The sequence below is a fragment of the Schistocerca gregaria genome, chromosome 2, assembly GCF_023897955.1.
Source record: "Schistocerca gregaria isolate iqSchGreg1 chromosome 2, iqSchGreg1.2, whole genome shotgun sequence".
NCBI classification, from domain to species: Eukaryota; Metazoa; Arthropoda; class Insecta; order Orthoptera; family Acrididae; genus Schistocerca; species Schistocerca gregaria.
In genome coordinates, this window is record NC_064921.1 from 810,594,010 (window position 1) to 810,613,360 (window position 19,351).

Sequence of the window (19,351 nt, forward strand, 5' to 3'; positions counted from 1 at the left end):
AAAATGATGCATCGGCCGGGAATCGAACCCGGGCCGCCCGCGTGGCAGGCGAGCATTCTACCACTGAACCACCGATGCTCCGGGCGGTAGCAACTTCGCGCTGCTTCCCGAGCAGTTGTCTTGAGGGAAAGTGGGACTGTCGTCAAGCGCCATAGCATTCTGTCGAGAAGATGCTGCAGACGCTGAACCCTGCACTGTACTGCTTAAAATCGCCGCCAGAACGCGATCCTCTGGGTACTCTTGCGTCGCCGGAGCCGACTCTTGCCAAAGGATGCGAAATGTGCGCGGATATGCTGTCCGAATGCGTCTGGATGTGCTCCCCTAGCCTACCTCGAAATGCGCCTGCCAGGTACCACCACCTTCGGCCGCTGCCGACAGGCGGGAAGCCGACACAGTGCGGCGCCGGGGCGCTCGCTTGTGCGGTGGTGGTGTAATGGTCAGCATAGTTGCCTTCCAAGCAGTTGATCCGGGTTCGATTCCCGGCCACCGCAGCAGGCTTTTAATTTCGCGTTTGAGTACTTTTGCCACGCGCCTTGAAATTAATGTTTTTTTCCCCTCCCTGTTACTCGCTGCAGACCAGCCTGTAGTGTGTCTCGACTTGTCTCGACTTTGCTCGGCTGACGCGAGAGCTGACGCTCTCAAATCGGCCTATATCAAAACAACAAGCACGAGAAACGACTGAGAGAGGTAAGGAGAGGCGAGGCGAGGCGATGGACACACGGCACGCCCCTTCATTTCACGGTGGCGTCTCCATGACCGAATCGGGCTGTGGCTCCGAAAATAAAGGAGAAAGAAAAATACGAAGTAAAACTGCCAACAGTACCCTGTGTTCCGATGCACTCACCCGCCCAAGTACTGACAAGGGCCAAAGTTGTTACGCATCGGCAATCGGACATTTCCTTTCATTTTCTCTTTATCGGTTGAGAACCAGTGTATTGAGCACACTATGGCCATTGGCGAGTGAATGCTGTAGCGCTTCCCGACAGGTCGGGTTCGGAACCTCTGTCAACTTCCACGCAGGGTGATGATCTTTTGGTCATCACACTCGCCAGCTGAAATCGGCGCTGCCTTTTCGTAGTAGTAAAAGCGTAGTGGCCCGTGGGGGGATCGAACCCACGACCTTCGCGTTATTAGCTCGACGCTCTAACCAACTGAGCTAACGGGCCTCGACAGATGCAGTTGCTCAGCCCTACGCTGGAACCGTGTGGCATGAAGCCATACACCATTTCTATGGCAGTCGTGTGTCTGCTTCCCTCGTCTATATCCTGCTGACTGTCACGAAGCAGTAGCTATATTGCTCGCAGGACGGGAAACGGCAGCTCTGACAGCTCAAACTCGTCACGATTAGTGTGGAAAAAATTCCGTTCCGGTACCGGGAATCGAACCCGGGCCTCCTGGGTGAAAGCCAGGTATCCTAGCCACTAGACCACACCGGATGTGTGCATTTCTTCGACGGTTCGGACGGCCCCTTGGCCCATTTCGTGCCGATTCCCGCGTCGGCGCCCATCTCTCTTTGCGAGCATCTTTGCGCATGCTGACTGGCAAGGCGCGCACCTCAAACGTCTCAGAGCAATGCTTTTGGCTTCATGCTCTGCTGGGAGAAGAGGAAAAGGGAAGCTGTAAGTAGCAATAACAGGAAGTAAACATTTTCCCGCTGAAGCGTTGTGGATAACAAACAAGAAATAAATTGGGGTCCTAGCAACAGCACCACCATCGGTCACAGAAAATTAAATGCCCCGGGTGAGGATCGAACTCACGACCTTAAGATTATGAGACTTACGCGCTGCCTACTGCGCTACCGAGGCACCGGTGAAGCGTTTGTCCTGGAAGCTGGGTAAGTACCACACCCAATGTTAGACGTGAAGACACTGTACTTCCTGGATAACGTGTTCTGTTTGCTACACGTGCATTGCCGGCCCAGTTGATTGCGGTGTTGCTGCAGCTTTTGCAACGATAGGCAGCACTCCTTGTCGTTAAAGTTCAGTGCCTCGGAGGCACCTGGACACAGCAACTTGTGAGGCCAGGCCGACGCTAGTCTGTAGAACATGATGCGAGCGTCCCAGTGGGGACCCGCTAGTGCTGCGTTCTCGGTTCTTCTCAAAGGAATCCAGCTATACATTCTTGTGGATCGTGCATGTAAAGCGCGCAAGCCACACGGCAGCATTACCGCGGGAAAAGCAAAATGATGCATCGGCCGGGAATCGAACCCGGGCCGCCCGCGTGGCAGGCGAGCATTCTACCACTGAACCACCGATGCTCCGGGCGGTAGCAACTTCGCGCTGCTTCCCGAGCAGTTGTCTTGAGGGAAAGTGGGACTGTCGTCAAGCGCCATAGCATTCTGTCGAGAAGATGCTGCAGACGCTGAACCCTGCACTGTACTGCTTAAAATCGCCGCCAGAACGCGATCCTCTGGGTACTCTTGCGTCGCCGGAGCCGACTCTTGCCAAAGGATGCGAAATGTGCGCGGATATGCTGTCCGAATGCGTCTGGATGTGCTCCCCTAGCCTACCTCGAAATGCGCCTGCCAGGTACCACCACCTTCGGCCGCTGCCGACAGGCGGGAAGCCGACACAGTGCGGCGCCGGGGCGCTCGCTTGTGCGGTGGTGGTGTAATGGTCAGCATAGTTGCCTTCCAAGCAGTTGATCCGGGTTCGATTCCCGGCCACCGCAGCAGGCTTTTAATTTCGCGTTTGAGTACTTTTGCCACGCGCCTTGAAATTAATGTTTTTTTCCCCTCCCTGTTACTCGCTGCAGACCAGCCTGTAGTGTGTCTCGACTTGTCTCGACTTTGCTCGGCTGACGCGAGAGCTGACGCTCTCAAATCGGCCTATATCAAAACAACAAGCACGAGAAACGACTGAGAGAGGTAAGGAGAGGCGAGGCGGGGCGATGGACACACGGCACGCCCCTTCATTTCACGGTGGCGTCTCCATGACCGAATCGGGCTGTGGCTCCGAAAATAAAGGAGAAAGAAAAATACGAAGTAAAACTGCCAACAGTACCCTGTGTTCCGATGCACTCACCCGCCCAAGTACTGACAAGGGCCAAAGTTGTTACGCATCGGCAATCGGACATTTCCTTTCATTTTCTCTTTATCGGTTGAGAACCAGTGTATTGAGCACACTATGGCCATTGGCGAGTGAATGCTGTAGCGCTTCCCGACAGGTCGGGTTCGGAACCTCTGTCAACTTCCACGCAGGGTGATGATCTTTTGGTCATCACACTCGCCAGCTGAAATCGGCGCTGCCTTTTCGTAGTAGTAAAAGCGTAGTGGCCCGTGGGGGGATCGAACCCACGACCTTCGCGTTATTAGCTCGACGCTCTAACCAACTGCGCTAACGGGCCTCGACAGATGCAGTTGCTCAGCCCTACGCTGGAACCGTGTGGCATGAAGCCATACACCATTTCTATGGCAGTCGTGTGTCTGCTTCCCTCGTCTATATCCTGCTGACTGTCACGAAGCAGTAGCTATATTGCTCGCAGGACGGGAAACGGCAGCTCTGACAGCTCAAACTCGTCACGATTAGTGTGGAAAAAATTCCGTTCCGGTACCGGGAATCGAACCCGGGCCTCCTGGGTGAAAGCCAGGTATCCTAGCCACTAGACCACACCGGATGTGTGCATTTCTTCGACGGTTCGGACGGCCCCTTGGCCCATTTCGTGCCGATTCCCGCGTCGGCGCCCATCTCTCTTTGCGAGCATCTTTGCGCATGCTGACTGGCAAGGCGCGCACCTCAAACGTCTCAGAGCAATGCTTTTGGCTTCATGCTCTGCTGGGAGAAGAGGAAAAGGGAAGCTGTAAGTAGCAATAACAGGAAGTAAACATTTTCCCGCTGAAGCGTTGTGGATAACAAACAAGAAATAAATTGGGGTCCTAGCAACAGCACCACCATCGGTCACAGAAAATTAAATGCCCCGGGTGAGGATCGAACTCACGACCTTAAGATTATGAGACTTACGCGCTGCCTACTGCGCTACCGAGGCACCGGTGAAGCGTTTGTCCTGGAAGCTGGGTAAGTACCACACCCAATGTTAGACGTGAAGACACTGTACTTCCTGGATAACGTGTTCTGTTTGCTACACGTGCATTGCCGGCCCAGTTGATTGCGGTGTTGCTGCAGCTTTTGCAACGATAGGCAGCACTCCTTGTCGTTAAAGTTCAGTGCCTCGGAGGCACCTGGACACAGCAACTTGTGAGGCCAGGCCGACGCTAGTCTGTAGAACATGATGCGAGCGTCCCAGTGGGGACCCGCTAGTGCTGCGTTCTCGGTTCTTCTCAAAGGAATCCAGCTATACATTCTTGTGGATCGTGCATGTAAAGCGCGCAAGCCACACGGCAGCATTACCGCGGGAAAAGCAAAATGATGCATCGGCCGGGAATCGAACCCGGGCCGCCCGCGTGGCAGGCGAGCATTCTACCACTGAACCACCGATGCTCCGGGCGGTAGCAACTTCGCGCTGCTTCCCGAGCAGTTGTCTTGAGGGAAAGTGGGACTGTCGTCAAGCGCCATAGCATTCTGTCGAGAAGATGCTGCAGACGCTGAACCCTGCACTGTACTGCTTAAAATCGCCGCCAGAACGCGATCCTCTGGGTACTCTTGCGTCGCCGGAGCCGACTCTTGCCAAAGGATGCGAAATGTGCGCGGATATGCTGTCCGAATGCGTCTGGATGTGCTCCCCTAGCCTACCTCGAAATGCGCCTGCCAGGTACCACCACCTTCGGCCGCTGCCGACAGGCGGGAAGCCGACACAGTGCGGCGCCGGGGCGCTCGCTTGTGCGGTGGTGGTGTAATGGTCAGCATAGTTGCCTTCCAAGCAGTTGATCCGGGTTCGATTCCCGGCCACCGCAGCAGGCTTTTAATTTCGCGTTTGAGTACTTTTGCCACGCGCCTTGAAATTAATGTTTTTTTCCCCTCCCTGTTACTCGCTGCAGACCAGCCTGTAGTGTGTCTCGACTTGTCTCGACTTTGCTCGGCTGACGCGAGAGCTGACGCTCTCAAATCGGCCTATATCAAAACAACAAGCACGAGAAACGACTGAGAGAGGTAAGGAGAGGCGAGGCGGGGCGATGGACACACGGCACGCCCCTTCATTTCACGGTGGCGTCTCCATGACCGAATCGGGCTGTGGCTCCGAAAATAAAGGAGAAAGAAAAATACGAAGTAAAACTGCCAACAGTACCCTGTGTTCCGATGCACTCACCCGCCCAAGTACTGACAAGGGCCAAAGTTGTTACGCATCGGCAATCGGACATTTCCTTTCATTTTCTCTTTATCGGTTGAGAACCAGTGTATTGAGCACACTATGGCCATTGGCGAGTGAATGCTGTAGCGCTTCCCGACAGGTCGGGTTCGGAACCTCTGTCAACTTCCACGCAGGGTGATGATCTTTTGGTCATCACACTCGCCAGCTGAAATCGGCGCTGCCTTTTCGTAGTAGTAAAAGCGTAGTGGCCCGTGGGGGGATCGAACCCACGACCTTCGCGTTATTAGCACGACGCTCTAACCAACTGAGCTAACGGGCCTCGACAGATGCAGTTGCTCAGCCCTACGCTGGAACCGTGTGGCATGAAGCCATACACCATTTCTATGGCAGTCGTGTGTCTGCTTCCCTCGTCTATATCCTGCTGACTGTCACGAAGCAGTAGCTATATTGCTCGCAGGACGGGAAACGGCAGCTCTGACAGCTCAAACTCGTCACGATTAGTGTGGAAAAAATTCCGTTCCGGTACCGGGAATCGAACCCGGGCCTCCTGGGTGAAAGCCAGGTATCCTAGCCACTAGACCACACCGGATGTGTGCATTTCTTCGACGGTTCGGACGGCCCCTTGGCCCATTTCGTGCCGATTCCCGCGTCGGCGCCCATCTCTCTTTGCGAGCATCTTTGCGCATGCTGACTGGCAAGGCGCGCACCTCAAACGTCTCAGAGCAATGCTTTTGGCTTCATGCTCTGCTGGGAGAAGAGGAAAAGGGAAGCTGTAAGTAGCAATAACAGGAAGTAAACATTTTCCCGCTGAAGCGTTGTGGATAACAAACAAGAAATAAATTGGGGTCCTAGCAACAGCACCACCATCGGTCACAGAAAATTAAATGCCCCGGGTGAGGATCGAACTCACGACCTTAAGATTATGAGACTTACGCGCTGCCTACTGCGCTACCGAGGCACCGGTGAAGCGTTTGTCCTGGAAGCTGGGTAAGTACCACACCCAATGTTAGACGTGAAGACACTGTACTTCCTGGATAACGTGTTCTGTTTGCTACACGTGCATTGCCGGCCCAGTTGATTGCGGTGTTGCTGCAGCTTTTGCAACGATAGGCAGCACTCCTTGTCGTTAAAGTTCAGTGCCTCGGAGGCACCTGGACACAGCAACTTGTGAGGCCAGGCCGACGCTAGTCTGTAGAACATGATGCGAGCGTCCCAGTGGGGACCCGCTAGTGCTGCGTTCTCGGTTCTTCTCAAAGGAATCCAGCTATACATTCTTGTGGATCGTGCATGTAAAGCGCGCAAGCCACACGGCAGCATTACCGCGGGAAAAGCAAAATGATGCATCGGCCGGGAATCGAACCCGGGCCGCCCGCGTGGCAGGCGAGCATTCTACCACTGAACCACCGATGCTCCGGGCGGTAGCAACTTCGCGCTGCTTCCCGAGCAGTTGTCTTGAGGGAAAGTGGGACTGTCGTCAAGCGCCATAGCATTCTGTCGAGAAGATGCTGCAGACGCTGAACCCTGCACTGTACTGCTTAAAATCGCCGCCAGAACGCGATCCTCTGGGTACTCTTGCGTCGCCGGAGCCGACTCTTGCCAAAGGATGCGAAATGTGCGCGGATATGCTGTCCGAATGCGTCTGGATGTGCTCCCCTAGCCTACCTCGAAATGCGCCTGCCAGGTACCACCACCTTCGGCCGCTGCCGACAGGCGGGAAGCCGACACAGTGCGGCGCCGGGGCGCTCGCTTGTGCGGTGGTGGTGTAATGGTCAGCATAGTTGCCTTCCAAGCAGTTGATCCGGGTTCGATTCCCGGCCACCGCAGCAGGCTTTTAATTTCGCGTTTGAGTACTTTTGCCACGCGCCTTGAAATTAATGTTTTTTTCCCCTCCCTGTTACTCGCTGCAGACCAGCCTGTAGTGTGTCTCGACTTGTCTCGACTTTGCTCGGCTGACGCGAGAGCTGACGCTCTCAAATCGGCCTATATCAAAACAACAAGCACGAGAAACGACTGAGAGAGGTAAGGAGAGGCGAGGCGGGGCGATGGACACACGGCACGCCCCTTCATTTCACGGTGGCGTCTCCATGACCGAATCGGGCTGTGGCTCCGAAAATAAAGGAGAAAGAAAAATACGAAGTAAAACTGCCAACAGTACCCTGTGTTCCGATGCACTCACCCGCCCAAGTACTGACAAGGGCCAAAGTTGTTACGCATCGGCAATCGGACATTTCCTTTCATTTTCTCTTTATCGGTTGAGAACCAGTGTATTGAGCACACTATGGCCATTGGCGAGTGAATGCTGTAGCGCTTCCCGACAGGTCGGGTTCGGAACCTCTGTCAACTTCCACGCAGGGTGATGATCTTTTGGTCATCACACTCGCCAGCTGAAATCGGCGCTGCCTTTTCGTAGTAGTAAAAGCGTAGTGGCCCGTGGGGGGATCGAACCCACGACCTTCGCGTTATTAGCTCGACGCTCTAACCAACTGAGCTAACGGGCCTCGACAGATGCAGTTGCTCAGCCCTACGCTGGAACCGTGTGGCATGAAGCCATACACCATTTCTATGGCAGTCGTGTGTCTGCTTCCCTCGTCTATATCCTGCTGACTGTCACGAAGCAGTAGCTATATTGCTCGCAGGACGGGAAACGGCAGCTCTGACAGCTCAAACTCGTCCCGATTAGTGTGGAAAAAATTCCGTTCCGGTACCGGGAATCGAACCCGGGCCTCCTGGGTGAAAGCCAGGTATCCTAGCCACTAGACCACACCGGATGTGTGCATTTCTTCGACGGTTCGGACGGCCCCTTGGCCCATTTCGTGCCGATTCCCGCGTCGGCGCCCATCTCTCTTTGCGAGCATCTTTGCGCATGCTGACTGGCAAGGCGCGCACCTCAAACGTCTCAGAGCAATGCTTTTGGCTTCATGCTCTGCTGGGAGAAGAGGAAAAGGGAAGCTGTAAGTAGCAATAACAGGAAGTAAACATTTTCCCGCTGAAGCGTTGTGGATAACAAACAAGAAATAAATTGGGGTCCTAGCAACAGCACCACCATCGGTCACAGAAAATTAAATGCCCCGGGTGAGGATCGAACTCACGACCTTAAGATTATGAGACTTACGCGCTGCCTACTGCGCTACCGAGGCACCGGTGAAGCGTTTGTCCTGGAAGCTGGGTAAGTACCACACCCAATGTTAGACGTGAAGACACTGTACTTCCTGGATAACGTGTTCTGTTTGCTACACGTGCATTGCCGGCCCAGTTGATTGCGGTGTTGCTGCAGCTTTTGCAACGATAGGCAGCACTCCTTGTCGTTAAAGTTCAGTGCCTCGGAGGCACCTGGACACAGCAACTTGTGAGGCCAGGCCGACGCTAGTCTGTAGAACATGATGCGAGCGTCCCAGTGGGGACCCGCTAGTGCTGCGTTCTCGGTTCTTCTCAAAGGAATCCAGCTATACATTCTTGTGGATCGTGCATGTAAAGCGCGCAAGCCACACGGCAGCATTACCGCGGGAAAAGCAAAATGATGCATCGGCCGGGAATCGAACCCGGGCCGCCCGCGTGGCAGGCGAGCATTCTACCACTGAACCACCGATGCTTCGGGCGGTAGCAACTTCGCGCTGCTTCCCGAGCAGTTGTCTTGAGGGAAAGTGGGACTGTCGTCAAGCGCCATAGCATTCTGTCGAGAAGATGCTGCAGACGCTGAACCCTGCACTGTACTGCTTAAAATCGCCGCCAGAACGCGATCCTCTGGGTACTCTTGCGTCGCCGGAGCCGACTCTTGCCAAAGGATGCGAAATGTGCGCGGATATGCTGTCCGAATGCGTCTGGATGTGCTCCCCTAGCCTACCTCGAAATGCGCCTGCCAGGTACCACCACCTTCGGCCGCTGCCGACAGGCGGGAAGCCGACACAGTGCGGCGCCGGGGCGCTCGCTTGTGCGGTGGTGGTGTAATGGTCAGCATAGTTGCCTTCCAAGCAGTTGATCCGGGTTCGATTCCCGGCCACCGCAGCAGGCTTTTAATTTCGCGTTTGAGTACTTTTGCCACGCGCCTTGAAATTAATGTTTTTTTCCCCTCCCTGTTACTCGCTGCAGACCAGCCTGTAGTGTGTCTCGACTTGTCTCGACTTTGCTCGGCTGACGCGAGAGCTGACGCTCTCAAATCGGCCTATATCAAAACAACAAGCACGAGAAACGACTGAGAGAGGTAAGGAGAGGCGAGGCGAGGCGATGGACACACGGCACGCCCCTTCATTTCACGGTGGCGTCTCCATGACCGAATCGGGCTGTGGCTCCGAAAATAAAGGAGAAAGAAAAATACGAAGTAAAACTGCCAACAGTACCCTGTGTTCCGATGCACTCACCCGCCCAAGTACTGACAAGGGCCAAAGTTGTTACGCATCGGCAATCGGACATTTCCTTTCATTTTCTCTTTATCGGTTGAGAACCAGTGTATTGAGCACACTATGGCCATTGGCGAGTGAATGCTGTAGCGCTTCCCGACAGGTCGGGTTCGGAACCTCTGTCAACTTCCACGCAGGGTGATGATCTTTTGGTCATCACACTCGCCAGCTGAAATCGGCGCTGCCTTTTCGTAGTAGTAAAAGCGTAGTGGCCCGTGGGGGGATCGAACCCACGACCTTCGCGTTATTAGCACGACGCTCTAACCAACTGAGCTAACGGGCCTCGACAGATGCAGTTGCTCAGCCCTACGCTGGAACCGTGTGGCATGAAGCCATACACCATTTCTATGGCAGTCGTGTGTCTGCTTCCCTCGTCTATATCCTGCTGACTGTCACGAAGCAGTAGCTATATTGCTCGCAGGACGGGAAACGGCAGCTCTGACAGCTCAAACTCGTCACGATTAGTGTGGAAAAAATTCCGTTCCGGTACCGGGAATCGAACCCGGGCCTCCTGGGTGAAAGCCAGGTATCCTAGCCACTAGACCACACCGGATGTGTGCATTTCTTCGACGGTTCGGACGGCCCCTTGGCCCATTTCGTGCCGATTCCCGCGTCGGCGCCCATCTCTCTTTGCGAGCATCTTTGCGCATGCTGACTGGCAAGGCGCGCACCTCAAACGTCTCAGAGCAATGCTTTTGGCTTCATGCTCTGCTGGGAGAAGAGGAAAAGGGAAGCTGTAAGTAGCAATAACAGGAAGTAAACATTTTCCCGCTGAAGCGTTGTGGATAACAAACAAGAAATAAATTGGGGTCCTAGCAACAGCACCACCATCGGTCACAGAAAATTAAATGCCCCGGGTGAGGATCGAACTCACGACCTTAAGATTATGAGACTTACGCGCTGCCTACTGCGCTACCGAGGCACCGGTGAAGCGTTTGTCCTGGAAGCTGGGTAAGTACCACACCCAATGTTAGACGTGAAGACACTGTACTTCCTGGATAACGTGTTCTGTTTGCTACACGTGCATTGCCGGCCCAGTTGATTGCGGTGTTGCTGCAGCTTTTGCAACGATAGGCAGCACTCCTTGTCGTTAAAGTTCAGTGCCTCGGAGGCACCTGGACACAGCAACTTGTGAGGCCAGGCCGACGCTAGTCTGTAGAACATGATGCGAGCGTCCCAGTGGGGACCCGCTAGTGCTGCGTTCTCGGTTCTTCTCAAAGGAATCCAGCTATACATTCTTGTGGATCGTGCATGTAAAGCGCGCAAGCCACACGGCAGCATTACCGCGGGAAAAGCAAAATGATGCATCGGCCGGGAATCGAACCCGGGCCGCCCGCGTGGCAGGCGAGCATTCTACCACTGAACCACCGATGCTCCGGGCGGTAGCAACTTCGCGCTGCTTCCCGAGCAGTTGTCTTGAGGGAAAGTGGGACTGTCGTCAAGCGCCATAGCATTCTGTCGAGAAGATGCTGCAGACGCTGAACCCTGCACTGTACTGCTTAAAATCGCCGCCAGAACGCGATCCTCTGGGTACTCTTGCGTCGCCGGAGCCGACTCTTGCCAAAGGATGCGAAATGTGCGCGGATATGCTGTCCGAATGCGTCTGGATGTGCTCCCCTAGCCTACCTCGAAATGCGCCTGCCAGGTACCACCACCTTCGGCCGCTGCCGACAGGCGGGAAGCCGACACAGTGCGGCGCCGGGGCGCTCGCTTGTGCGGTGGTGGTGTAATGGTCAGCATAGTTGCCTTCCAAGCAGTTGATCCGGGTTCGATTCCCGGCCACCGCAGCAGGCATTTAATTTCGCGTTTGAGTACTTTTGCCACGCGCCTTGAAATTAATGTTTTTTTCCCCTCCCTGTTACTCGCTGCAGACCAGCCTGTAGTGTGTCTCGACTTTGCTCGGCTGACGCGAGAGCTGACGCTCTCAAATCGGCCTATATCAAAACAACAAGCACGAGAAACGACTGAGAGAGGTAAGGAGAGGCGAGGCGAGGCGATGGACACACGGCACGCCCCTTCATTTCACGGTGGCGTCTCCATGACCGAATCGGGCTGTGGCTCCGAAAATAAAGGAGAAAGAAAAATACGAAGTAAAACTGCCAACAGTACCCTGTGTTCCGATGCACTCACCCGCCCAAGTACTGACAAGGGCCAAAGTTGTTACGCATCGGCAATCGGACATTTCCTTTCATTTTCTCTTTATCGGTTGAGAACCAGTGTATTGAGCACACTATGGCCATTGGCGAGTGAATGCTGTAGCGCTTCCCGACAGGTCGGGTTCGGAACCTCTGTCAACTTCCACGCAGGGTGATGATCTTTTGGTCATCACACTCGCCAGCTGAAATCGGCGCTGCCTTTTCGTAGTAGTAAAAGCGTAGTGGCCCGTGGGGGGATCGAACCCACGACCTTCGCGTTATTAGCACGACGCTCTAACCAACTGAGCTAACGGGCCTCGACAGATGCAGTTGCTCAGCCCTACGCTGGAACCGTGTGGCATGAAGCCATACACCATTTCTATGGCAGTCGTGTGTCTGCTTCCCTCGTCTATATCCTGCTGACTGTCACGAAGCAGTAGCTATATTGCTCGCAGGACGGGAAACGGCAGCTCTGACAGCTCAAACTCGTCACGATTAGTGTGGAAAAAATTCCGTTCCGGTACCGGGAATCGAACCCGGGCCTCCTGGGTGAAAGCCAGGTATCCTAGCCACTAGACCACACCGGATGTGTGCATTTCTTCGACGGTTCGGACGGCCCCTTGGCCCATTTCGTGCCGATTCCCGCGTCGGCGCCCATCTCTCTTTGCGAGCATCTTTGCGCATGCTGACTGGCAAGGCGCGCACCTCAAACGTCTCAGAGCAATGCTTTTGGCTTCATGCTCTGCTGGGAGAAGAGGAAAAGGGAAGCTGTAAGTAGCAATAACAGGAAGTAAACATTTTCCCGCTGAAGCGTTGTGGATAACAAACAAGAAATAAATTGGGGTCCTAGCAACAGCACCACCATCGGTCACAGAAAATTAAATGCCCCGGGTGAGGATCGAACTCACGACCTTAAGATTATGAGACTTACGCGCTGCCTACTGCGCTACCGAGGCACCGGTGAAGCGTTTGTCCTGGAAGCTGGGTAAGTACCACACCCAATGTTAGACGTGAAGACACTGTACTTCCTGGATAACGTGTTCTGTTTGCTACACGTGCATTGCCGGCCCAGTTGATTGCGGTGTTGCTGCAGCTTTTGCAACGATAGGCAGCACTCCTTGTCGTTAAAGTTCAGTGCCTCGGAGGCACCTGGACACAGCAACTTGTGAGGCCAGGCCGACGCTAGTCTGTAGAACATGATGCGAGCGTCCCAGTGGGGACCCGCTAGTGCTGCGTTCTCGGTTCTTCTCAAAGGAATCCAGCTATACATTCTTGTGGATCGTGCATGTAAAGCGCGCAAGCCACACGGCAGCATTACCGCGGGAGAAGCAAAATGATGCATCGGCCGGGAATCGAACCCGGGCCGCCCGCGTGGCAGGCGAGCATTCTACCACTGAACCACCGATGCTCCGGGCGGTAGCAACTTCGCGCTGCTTCCCGAGCAGTTGTCTTGAGGGAAAGTGGGACTGTCGTCAAGCGCCATAGCATTCTGTCGAGAAGATGCTGCAGACGCTGAACCCTGCACTGTACTGCTTAAAATCGCCGCCAGAACGCGATCCTCTGGGTACTCTTGCGTCGCCGGAGCCGACTCTTGCCAAAGGATGCGAAATGTGCGCGGATATGCTGTCCGAATGCGTCTGGATGTGCTCCCCTAGCCTACCTCGAAATGCGCCTGCCAGGTACCACCACCTTCGGCCGCTGCCGACAGGCGGGAAGCCGACACAGTGCGGCGCCGGGGCGCTCGCTTGTGCGGTGGTGGTGTAATGGTCAGCATAGTTGCCTTCCAAGCAGTTGATCCGGGTTCGATTCCCGGCCACCGCAGCAGGCTTTTAATTTCGCGTTTGAGTACTTTTGCCACGCGCCTTGAAATTAATGTTTTTTTCCCCTCCCTGTTACTCGCTGCAGACCAGCCTGTAGTGTGTCTCGACTTTGCTCGGCTGACGCGAGAGCTGACGCTCTCAAATCGGCCTATATCAAAACAACAAGCACGAGAAACGACTGAGAGAGGTAAGGAGAGGCGAGGCGAGGCGATGGACACACGGCACGCCCCTTCATTTCACGGTGGCGTCTCCATGACCGAATCGGGCTGTGGCTCCGAAAATAAAGGAGAAAGAAAAATACGAAGTAAAACTGCCAACAGTACCCTGTGTTCCGATGCACTCACCCGCCCAAGTACTGACAAGGGCCAAAGTTGTTACGCATCGGCAATCGGACATTTCCTTTCATTTTCTCTTTATCGGTTGAGAACCAGTGTATTGAGCACACTATGGCCATTGGCGAGTGAATGCTGTAGCGCTTCCCGACAGGTCGGGTTCGGAACCTCTGTCAACTTCCACGCAGGGTGATGATCTTTTGGTCATCACACTCGCCAGCTGAAATCGGCGCTGCCTTTTCGTAGTAGTAAAAGCGTAGTGGCCCGTGGGGGGATCGAACCCACGACCTTCGCGTTATTAGCACGACGCTCTAACCAACTGAGCTAACGGGCCTCGACAGATGCAGTTGCTCAGCCCTACGCTGGAACCGTGTGGCATGAAGCCATACACCATTTCTATGGCAGTCGTGTGTCTGCTTCCCTCGTCTATATCCTGCTGACTGTCACGAAGCAGTAGCTATATTGCTCGCAGGACGGGAAACGGCAGCTCTGACAGCTCAAACTCGTCACGATTAGTGTGGAAAAAATTCCGTTCCGGTACCGGGAATCGAACCCGGGCCTCCTGGGTGAAAGCCAGGTATCCTAGCCACTAGACCACACCGGATGTGTGCATTTCTTCGACGGTTCGGACGGCCCCTTGGCCCATTTCGTGCCGATTCCCGCGTCGGCGCCCATCTCTCTTTGCGAGCATCTTTGCGCATGCTGACTGGCAAGGCGCGCACCTCAAACGTCTCAGAGCAATGCTTTTGGCTTCATGCTCTGCTGGGAGAAGAGGAAAAGGGAAGCTGTAAGTAGCAATAACAGGAAGTAAACATTTTCCCGCTGAAGCGTTGTGGATAACAAACAAGAAATAAATTGGGGTCCTAGCAACAGCACCACCATCGGTCACAGAAAATTAAATGCCCCGGGTGAGGATCGAACTCACGACCTTAAGATTATGAGACTTACGCGCTGCCTACTGCGCTACCGAGGCACCGGTGAAGCGTTTGTCCTGGAAGCTGGGTAAGTACCACACCCAATGTTAGACGTGAAGACACTGTACTTCCTGGATAACGTGTTCTGTTTGCTACACGTGCATTGCCGGCCCAGTTGATTGCGGTGTTGCTGCAGCTTTTGCAACGATAGGCAGCACTCCTTGTCGTTAAAGTTCAGTGCCTCGGAGGCACCTGGACACAGCAACTTGTGAGGCCAGGCCGACGCTAGTCTGTAGAACATGATGCGAGCGTCCCAGTGGGGACCCGCTAGTGCTGCGTTCTCGGTTCTTCTCAAAGGAATCCAGCTATACATTCTTGTGGATCGTGCATGTAAAGCGCGCAAGCCACACGGCAGCATTACCGCGGGAAAAGCAAAATGATGCATCGGCCGGGAATCGAACCCGGGCCGCCCGCGTGGCAGGCGAGCATTCTACCACTGAACCACCGATGCTCCGGGCGGTAGCAACTTCGCGCTGCTTCCCGAGCAGTTGTCTTGAGGGAAAGTGGGACTGTCGTCAAGCGCCATAGCATTCTGTCGAGAAGATGCTGCAGACGCTGAACCCTGCACTGTACTGCTTAAAATCGCCGCCAGAACGCGATCCTCTGGGTACTCTTGCGTCGCCGGAGCCGACTCTTGCCAAAGGATGCGAAATGTGCGCGGATATGCTGTCCGAATGCGTCTGGATGTGCTCCCCTAGCCTACCTCGAAATGCGCCTGCCAGGTACCACCACCTTCGGCCGCTGCCGACAGGCGGGAAGCCGACACAGTGCGGCGCCGGGGCCCTCGCTTGTGCGGTGGTGGTGTAATGGTCAGCATAGTTGCCTTCCAAGCAGTTGATCCGGGTTCGATTCCCGGCCACCGCAGCAGGCATTTAATTTCGCGTTTGAGTACTTTTGCCACGCGCCTTGAAATTAATGTTTTTTTCCCCTCCCTGTTACTCGCTGCAGACCAGCCTGTAGTGTGTCTCGACTTTGCTCGGCTGACGCGAGAGCTGACGCTCTCAAATCGGCCTATATCAAAACAACAAGCACGAGAAACGACTGAGAGAGGTAAGGAGAGGCGAGGCGAGGCGATGGACACACGGCACGCCCCTTCATTTCACGGTGGCGTCTCCATGACCGAATCGGGCTGTGGCTCCGAAAATAAAGGAGAAAGAAAAATACGAAGTAAAACTGCCAACAGTACCCTGTGTTCCGATGCACTCACCCGCCCAAGTACTGACAAGGGCCAAAGTTGTTACGCATCGGCAATCGGACATTTCCTTTCATTTTCTCTTTATCGGTTGAGAACCAGTGTATTGAGCACACTATGGCCATTGGCGAGTGAATGCTGTAGCGCTTCCCGACAGGTCGGGTTCGGAACCTCTGTCAACTTCCACGCAGGGTGATGATCTTTTGGTCATCACACTCGCCAGCTGAAATCGGCGCTGCCTTTTCGTAGTAGTAAAAGCGTAGTGGCCCGTGGGGGGATCGAACCCACGACCTTCGCGTTATTAGCACGACGCTCTAACCAACTGAGCTAACGGGCCTCGACAGATGCAGTTGCTCAGCCCTACGCTGGAACCGTGTGGCATGAAGCCATACACCATTTCTATGGCAGTCGTGTGTCTGCTTCCCTCGTCTATATCCTGCTGACTGTCACGAAGCAGTAGCTATATTGCTCGCAGGACGGGAAACGGCAGCTCTGACAGCTCAAACTCGTCACGATTAGTGTGGAAAAAATTCCGTTCCGGTACCGGGAATCGAACCCGGGCCTCCTGGGTGAAAGCCAGGTATCCTAGCCACTAGACCACACCGGATGTGTGCATTTCTTCGACGGTTCGGACGGCCCCTTGGCCCATTTCGTGCCGATTCCCGCGTCGGCGCCCATCTCTCTTTGCGAGCATCTTTGCGCATGCTGACTGGCAAGGCGCGCACCTCAAACGTCTCAGAGCAATGCTTTTGGCTTCATGCTCTGCTGGGAGAAGAGGAAAAGGGAAGCTGTAAGTAGCAATAACAGGAAGTAAACATTTTCCCGCTGAAGCGTTGTGGATAACAAACAAGAAATAAATTGGGGTCCTAGCAACAGCACCACCATCGGTCACAGAAAATTAAATGCCCCGGGTGAGGATCGAACTCACGACCTTAAGATTATGAGACTTACGCGCTGCCTACTGCGCTACCGAGGCACCGGTGAAGCGTTTGTCCTGGAAGCTGGGTAAGTACCACACCCAATGTTAGACGTGAAGACACTGTACTTCCTGGATAACGTGTTCTGTTTGCTACACGTGCATTGCCGGCCCAGTTGATTGCGGTGTTGCTGCAGCTTTTGCAACGATAGGCAGCACTCCTTGTCGTTAAAGTTCAGTGCCTCGGAGGCACCTGGACACAGCAACTTGTGAGGCCAGGCCGACGCTAGTCTGTAGAACATGATGCGAGCGTCCCAGTGGGGACCCGCTAGTGCTGCGTTCTCGGTTCTTCTCAAAGGAATCCAGCTATACATTCTTGTGGATCGTGCATGTAAAGCGCGCAAGCCACACGGCAGCATTACCGCGGGAAAAGCAAAATGATGCATCGGCCGGGAATCGAACCCGGGCCGCCCGCGTGGCAGGCGAGCATTCTACCACTGAACCACCGATGCTCCGGGCGGTAGCAACTTCGCGCTGCTTCCCGAGCAGTTGTCTTGAGGGAAAGTGGGACTGTCGTCAAGCGCCATAGCATTCTGTCGAGAAGATGCTGCAGACGCTGAACCCTGCACTGTACTGCTTAAAATCGCCGCCAGAACGCGATCCTCTGGGTACTCTTGCGTCGCCGGAGCCGACTCTTGCCAAAGGATGCGAAATGTGCGCGGATATGCTGTCCGAATGCGTCTGGATGTGCTCCCCTAGCCTACCTCGAAATGCGCCTGCCAGGTACCACCACCTTCGGCCGCTGCCGACAGGCGGGAAGCCGACACAGTGCGGCGCCGGGGCGCTCGCTTGTGCGGTGGTGGTGTAATGGTCAGCATAGTTGCCTTCCAAGCAGTTGATCCGGGTTCGATTCCCGGCCACCGCAGCAGGCTTTTAATTTCGCGTTTGAGTACTTTTGCCACGCGCCTTGAAATTAATGTTTTTTTCCCCTCCCTGTTACTCGCTGCAGACCAGCCTGTAGTGTGTCTCGACTTGTCTCGACTTTGCGAGAGCTGACGCGAGAGCTGACGCTCTCAAATCGGCCTATATCAAAACAACAAGCACGAGAAACGACTGAGAGAGGTAAGGAGAGGCGAGGCGAGGCGATGGACACACGGCACGCCCCTTCATTTCACGGTGGCGTCTCCATGACCGAATCGGGCTGTGGCTCCGAAAATAAAGGAGAAAGAAAAATACGAAGTAAAACTGCCAACAGTACCCTGTGTTCCGATGCACTCACCCGTCCAAGTACTGACAAGGGCCAAAGTTGTTACGCATCGGCAATCGGACATTTCCTTTCATTTTCTCTTTATCGGTTGAGAACCAGTGTATTGAGCACACTATGGCCATTGGCGAGTGAATGCTGTAGCGCTTCCCGACAGGTCGGGTTCGGAACCTCTGTCAACTTCCACGCAGGGTGATGATCTTTTGGTCATCACACTCGCCAGCTGAAATCGGCGCTGCCTTTTCGTAGTAGTAAAAGCGTAGTGGCCCGTGGGGGGATCGAACCCACGACCTTCGCGTTATTAGCACGACGCTCTAACCAACTGAGCTAACGGGCCTCGACAGATGCAGTTGCTCAGCCCTACGCTGGAACCGTGTGGCATGAAGCCATACACCATTTCTATGGCAGTCGTGTGTCTGCTTCCCTCGTCTATATCCTGCTGACTGTCACGAAGCAGTAGCTATATTGCTCGCAGGACGGGAAACGGCAGCTCTGACAGCTCAAACTCGTCACGATTAGTGTGGAAAAAATTCCGTTCCGGTACCGGGAATCGAACCCGGGCCTCCTGGGTGAAAGCCAGGTATCCTAGCCACTAGACCACACCGGATGTGTGCATTTCTTCGACGGTTCGGACGGCCCCTTGGCCCATTTCGTGCCGATTCCCGCGTCGGCGCCCATCTCTCTTTGCGAGCATCTTTGCGCATGCTGACTGGCAAGGCGCGCACCTCAAACGTCTCAGAGCAATGCTTTTGGCTTCATGCTCTGCTGGGAGAAGAGGAAAAGGGAAGCTGTAAGTAGCAATAACAGGAAGTAAACATTTTCCCGCTGAAGCGTTGTGGATAACAAACAAGAAATAAATTGGGGTCCTAGCAACAGCACCACCATCGGTCACAGAAAATTAAATGCCCCGGGTGAGGATCGAACTCACGACCTTAAGATTATGAGACTTACGCGCTGCCTACTGCGCTACCGAGGCACCGGTGAAGCGTTTGTCCTGGAAGCTGGGTAAGTACCACACCCAATGTTAGACGTGAAGACACTGTACTTCCTGGATAACGTGTTCTGTTTGCTACACGTGCATTGCCGGCCCAGTTGATTGCGGTGTTGCTGCAGCTTTTG

General features: G+C 54.5%; 45 non-coding genes across 45 annotated transcripts; 9 read left to right on the top strand and 36 right to left on the bottom strand.

Annotated features, from left to right (window-relative positions):
* Window positions 1-7: 7 nt before the first annotated feature.
* Window positions 8-78, bottom strand: Trnag-gcc (transfer RNA glycine (anticodon GCC)). Its single transcript has one exon. It is a non-coding gene; the product is annotated as a tRNA-Gly (tRNA).
* A 341-nt stretch (window positions 79-419) lies between these two features.
* Window positions 420-491, top strand: Trnag-ucc (transfer RNA glycine (anticodon UCC)). Its single transcript has one exon. It is a non-coding gene; the product is annotated as a tRNA-Gly (tRNA).
* A 601-nt stretch (window positions 492-1,092) lies between these two features.
* Window positions 1,093-1,166, bottom strand: Trnai-aau (transfer RNA isoleucine (anticodon AAU)). The gene has a single exon. It is a non-coding gene; the product is annotated as a tRNA-Ile (tRNA).
* Window positions 1,167-1,364: 198 nt separating this feature from the next.
* On the bottom strand, window positions 1,365-1,436 carry Trnae-uuc (transfer RNA glutamic acid (anticodon UUC)). Its single transcript has one exon. It is a non-coding gene; the product is annotated as a tRNA-Glu (tRNA).
* A 296-nt stretch (window positions 1,437-1,732) lies between these two features.
* Trnam-cau (transfer RNA methionine (anticodon CAU)) lies at window positions 1,733-1,805 on the bottom strand. The gene has a single exon. It is a non-coding gene; the product is annotated as a tRNA-Met (tRNA).
* Window positions 1,806-2,186: 381 nt separating this feature from the next.
* Trnag-gcc (transfer RNA glycine (anticodon GCC)) lies at window positions 2,187-2,257 on the bottom strand. The gene has a single exon. It is a non-coding gene; the product is annotated as a tRNA-Gly (tRNA).
* A 341-nt stretch (window positions 2,258-2,598) lies between these two features.
* Window positions 2,599-2,670, top strand: Trnag-ucc (transfer RNA glycine (anticodon UCC)). Its single transcript has one exon. It is a non-coding gene; the product is annotated as a tRNA-Gly (tRNA).
* A 601-nt stretch (window positions 2,671-3,271) lies between these two features.
* On the bottom strand, window positions 3,272-3,345 carry Trnai-aau (transfer RNA isoleucine (anticodon AAU)). The gene has a single exon. It is a non-coding gene; the product is annotated as a tRNA-Ile (tRNA).
* A 198-nt stretch (window positions 3,346-3,543) lies between these two features.
* Window positions 3,544-3,615, bottom strand: Trnae-uuc (transfer RNA glutamic acid (anticodon UUC)). Its single transcript has one exon. It is a non-coding gene; the product is annotated as a tRNA-Glu (tRNA).
* A 296-nt stretch (window positions 3,616-3,911) lies between these two features.
* On the bottom strand, window positions 3,912-3,984 carry Trnam-cau (transfer RNA methionine (anticodon CAU)). The gene has a single exon. It is a non-coding gene; the product is annotated as a tRNA-Met (tRNA).
* A 381-nt stretch (window positions 3,985-4,365) lies between these two features.
* Trnag-gcc (transfer RNA glycine (anticodon GCC)) lies at window positions 4,366-4,436 on the bottom strand. The gene has a single exon. It is a non-coding gene; the product is annotated as a tRNA-Gly (tRNA).
* Window positions 4,437-4,777: 341 nt separating this feature from the next.
* Window positions 4,778-4,849, top strand: Trnag-ucc (transfer RNA glycine (anticodon UCC)). The gene has a single exon. It is a non-coding gene; the product is annotated as a tRNA-Gly (tRNA).
* A 601-nt stretch (window positions 4,850-5,450) lies between these two features.
* On the bottom strand, window positions 5,451-5,524 carry Trnai-aau (transfer RNA isoleucine (anticodon AAU)). The gene has a single exon. It is a non-coding gene; the product is annotated as a tRNA-Ile (tRNA).
* A 198-nt stretch (window positions 5,525-5,722) lies between these two features.
* Trnae-uuc (transfer RNA glutamic acid (anticodon UUC)) lies at window positions 5,723-5,794 on the bottom strand. The gene has a single exon. It is a non-coding gene; the product is annotated as a tRNA-Glu (tRNA).
* Window positions 5,795-6,090: 296 nt separating this feature from the next.
* On the bottom strand, window positions 6,091-6,163 carry Trnam-cau (transfer RNA methionine (anticodon CAU)). Its single transcript has one exon. It is a non-coding gene; the product is annotated as a tRNA-Met (tRNA).
* Window positions 6,164-6,544: 381 nt separating this feature from the next.
* Trnag-gcc (transfer RNA glycine (anticodon GCC)) lies at window positions 6,545-6,615 on the bottom strand. Its single transcript has one exon. It is a non-coding gene; the product is annotated as a tRNA-Gly (tRNA).
* A 341-nt stretch (window positions 6,616-6,956) lies between these two features.
* Trnag-ucc (transfer RNA glycine (anticodon UCC)) lies at window positions 6,957-7,028 on the top strand. The gene has a single exon. It is a non-coding gene; the product is annotated as a tRNA-Gly (tRNA).
* Window positions 7,029-7,629: 601 nt separating this feature from the next.
* On the bottom strand, window positions 7,630-7,703 carry Trnai-aau (transfer RNA isoleucine (anticodon AAU)). Its single transcript has one exon. It is a non-coding gene; the product is annotated as a tRNA-Ile (tRNA).
* Window positions 7,704-7,901: 198 nt separating this feature from the next.
* Trnae-uuc (transfer RNA glutamic acid (anticodon UUC)) lies at window positions 7,902-7,973 on the bottom strand. Its single transcript has one exon. It is a non-coding gene; the product is annotated as a tRNA-Glu (tRNA).
* A 296-nt stretch (window positions 7,974-8,269) lies between these two features.
* Window positions 8,270-8,342, bottom strand: Trnam-cau (transfer RNA methionine (anticodon CAU)). Its single transcript has one exon. It is a non-coding gene; the product is annotated as a tRNA-Met (tRNA).
* A 381-nt stretch (window positions 8,343-8,723) lies between these two features.
* Window positions 8,724-8,794, bottom strand: Trnag-gcc (transfer RNA glycine (anticodon GCC)). Its single transcript has one exon. It is a non-coding gene; the product is annotated as a tRNA-Gly (tRNA).
* Window positions 8,795-9,135: 341 nt separating this feature from the next.
* Window positions 9,136-9,207, top strand: Trnag-ucc (transfer RNA glycine (anticodon UCC)). The gene has a single exon. It is a non-coding gene; the product is annotated as a tRNA-Gly (tRNA).
* Window positions 9,208-9,808: 601 nt separating this feature from the next.
* Window positions 9,809-9,882, bottom strand: Trnai-aau (transfer RNA isoleucine (anticodon AAU)). Its single transcript has one exon. It is a non-coding gene; the product is annotated as a tRNA-Ile (tRNA).
* Window positions 9,883-10,080: 198 nt separating this feature from the next.
* On the bottom strand, window positions 10,081-10,152 carry Trnae-uuc (transfer RNA glutamic acid (anticodon UUC)). Its single transcript has one exon. It is a non-coding gene; the product is annotated as a tRNA-Glu (tRNA).
* Window positions 10,153-10,448: 296 nt separating this feature from the next.
* On the bottom strand, window positions 10,449-10,521 carry Trnam-cau (transfer RNA methionine (anticodon CAU)). Its single transcript has one exon. It is a non-coding gene; the product is annotated as a tRNA-Met (tRNA).
* Window positions 10,522-10,902: 381 nt separating this feature from the next.
* Window positions 10,903-10,973, bottom strand: Trnag-gcc (transfer RNA glycine (anticodon GCC)). The gene has a single exon. It is a non-coding gene; the product is annotated as a tRNA-Gly (tRNA).
* Window positions 10,974-11,314: 341 nt separating this feature from the next.
* On the top strand, window positions 11,315-11,386 carry Trnag-ucc (transfer RNA glycine (anticodon UCC)). The gene has a single exon. It is a non-coding gene; the product is annotated as a tRNA-Gly (tRNA).
* Window positions 11,387-11,977: 591 nt separating this feature from the next.
* Window positions 11,978-12,051, bottom strand: Trnai-aau (transfer RNA isoleucine (anticodon AAU)). Its single transcript has one exon. It is a non-coding gene; the product is annotated as a tRNA-Ile (tRNA).
* Window positions 12,052-12,249: 198 nt separating this feature from the next.
* On the bottom strand, window positions 12,250-12,321 carry Trnae-uuc (transfer RNA glutamic acid (anticodon UUC)). The gene has a single exon. It is a non-coding gene; the product is annotated as a tRNA-Glu (tRNA).
* Window positions 12,322-12,617: 296 nt separating this feature from the next.
* Trnam-cau (transfer RNA methionine (anticodon CAU)) lies at window positions 12,618-12,690 on the bottom strand. Its single transcript has one exon. It is a non-coding gene; the product is annotated as a tRNA-Met (tRNA).
* Window positions 12,691-13,071: 381 nt separating this feature from the next.
* On the bottom strand, window positions 13,072-13,142 carry Trnag-gcc (transfer RNA glycine (anticodon GCC)). Its single transcript has one exon. It is a non-coding gene; the product is annotated as a tRNA-Gly (tRNA).
* A 341-nt stretch (window positions 13,143-13,483) lies between these two features.
* Window positions 13,484-13,555, top strand: Trnag-ucc (transfer RNA glycine (anticodon UCC)). Its single transcript has one exon. It is a non-coding gene; the product is annotated as a tRNA-Gly (tRNA).
* Window positions 13,556-14,146: 591 nt separating this feature from the next.
* On the bottom strand, window positions 14,147-14,220 carry Trnai-aau (transfer RNA isoleucine (anticodon AAU)). Its single transcript has one exon. It is a non-coding gene; the product is annotated as a tRNA-Ile (tRNA).
* A 198-nt stretch (window positions 14,221-14,418) lies between these two features.
* Trnae-uuc (transfer RNA glutamic acid (anticodon UUC)) lies at window positions 14,419-14,490 on the bottom strand. The gene has a single exon. It is a non-coding gene; the product is annotated as a tRNA-Glu (tRNA).
* A 296-nt stretch (window positions 14,491-14,786) lies between these two features.
* On the bottom strand, window positions 14,787-14,859 carry Trnam-cau (transfer RNA methionine (anticodon CAU)). Its single transcript has one exon. It is a non-coding gene; the product is annotated as a tRNA-Met (tRNA).
* Window positions 14,860-15,240: 381 nt separating this feature from the next.
* Trnag-gcc (transfer RNA glycine (anticodon GCC)) lies at window positions 15,241-15,311 on the bottom strand. The gene has a single exon. It is a non-coding gene; the product is annotated as a tRNA-Gly (tRNA).
* A 341-nt stretch (window positions 15,312-15,652) lies between these two features.
* On the top strand, window positions 15,653-15,724 carry Trnag-ucc (transfer RNA glycine (anticodon UCC)). Its single transcript has one exon. It is a non-coding gene; the product is annotated as a tRNA-Gly (tRNA).
* A 591-nt stretch (window positions 15,725-16,315) lies between these two features.
* Window positions 16,316-16,389, bottom strand: Trnai-aau (transfer RNA isoleucine (anticodon AAU)). Its single transcript has one exon. It is a non-coding gene; the product is annotated as a tRNA-Ile (tRNA).
* Window positions 16,390-16,587: 198 nt separating this feature from the next.
* On the bottom strand, window positions 16,588-16,659 carry Trnae-uuc (transfer RNA glutamic acid (anticodon UUC)). The gene has a single exon. It is a non-coding gene; the product is annotated as a tRNA-Glu (tRNA).
* A 296-nt stretch (window positions 16,660-16,955) lies between these two features.
* Trnam-cau (transfer RNA methionine (anticodon CAU)) lies at window positions 16,956-17,028 on the bottom strand. The gene has a single exon. It is a non-coding gene; the product is annotated as a tRNA-Met (tRNA).
* A 381-nt stretch (window positions 17,029-17,409) lies between these two features.
* Window positions 17,410-17,480, bottom strand: Trnag-gcc (transfer RNA glycine (anticodon GCC)). The gene has a single exon. It is a non-coding gene; the product is annotated as a tRNA-Gly (tRNA).
* A 341-nt stretch (window positions 17,481-17,821) lies between these two features.
* Window positions 17,822-17,893, top strand: Trnag-ucc (transfer RNA glycine (anticodon UCC)). Its single transcript has one exon. It is a non-coding gene; the product is annotated as a tRNA-Gly (tRNA).
* Window positions 17,894-18,495: 602 nt separating this feature from the next.
* On the bottom strand, window positions 18,496-18,569 carry Trnai-aau (transfer RNA isoleucine (anticodon AAU)). Its single transcript has one exon. It is a non-coding gene; the product is annotated as a tRNA-Ile (tRNA).
* A 198-nt stretch (window positions 18,570-18,767) lies between these two features.
* On the bottom strand, window positions 18,768-18,839 carry Trnae-uuc (transfer RNA glutamic acid (anticodon UUC)). The gene has a single exon. It is a non-coding gene; the product is annotated as a tRNA-Glu (tRNA).
* A 296-nt stretch (window positions 18,840-19,135) lies between these two features.
* On the bottom strand, window positions 19,136-19,208 carry Trnam-cau (transfer RNA methionine (anticodon CAU)). Its single transcript has one exon. It is a non-coding gene; the product is annotated as a tRNA-Met (tRNA).
* Window positions 19,209-19,351: the final 143 nt, after the last annotated feature.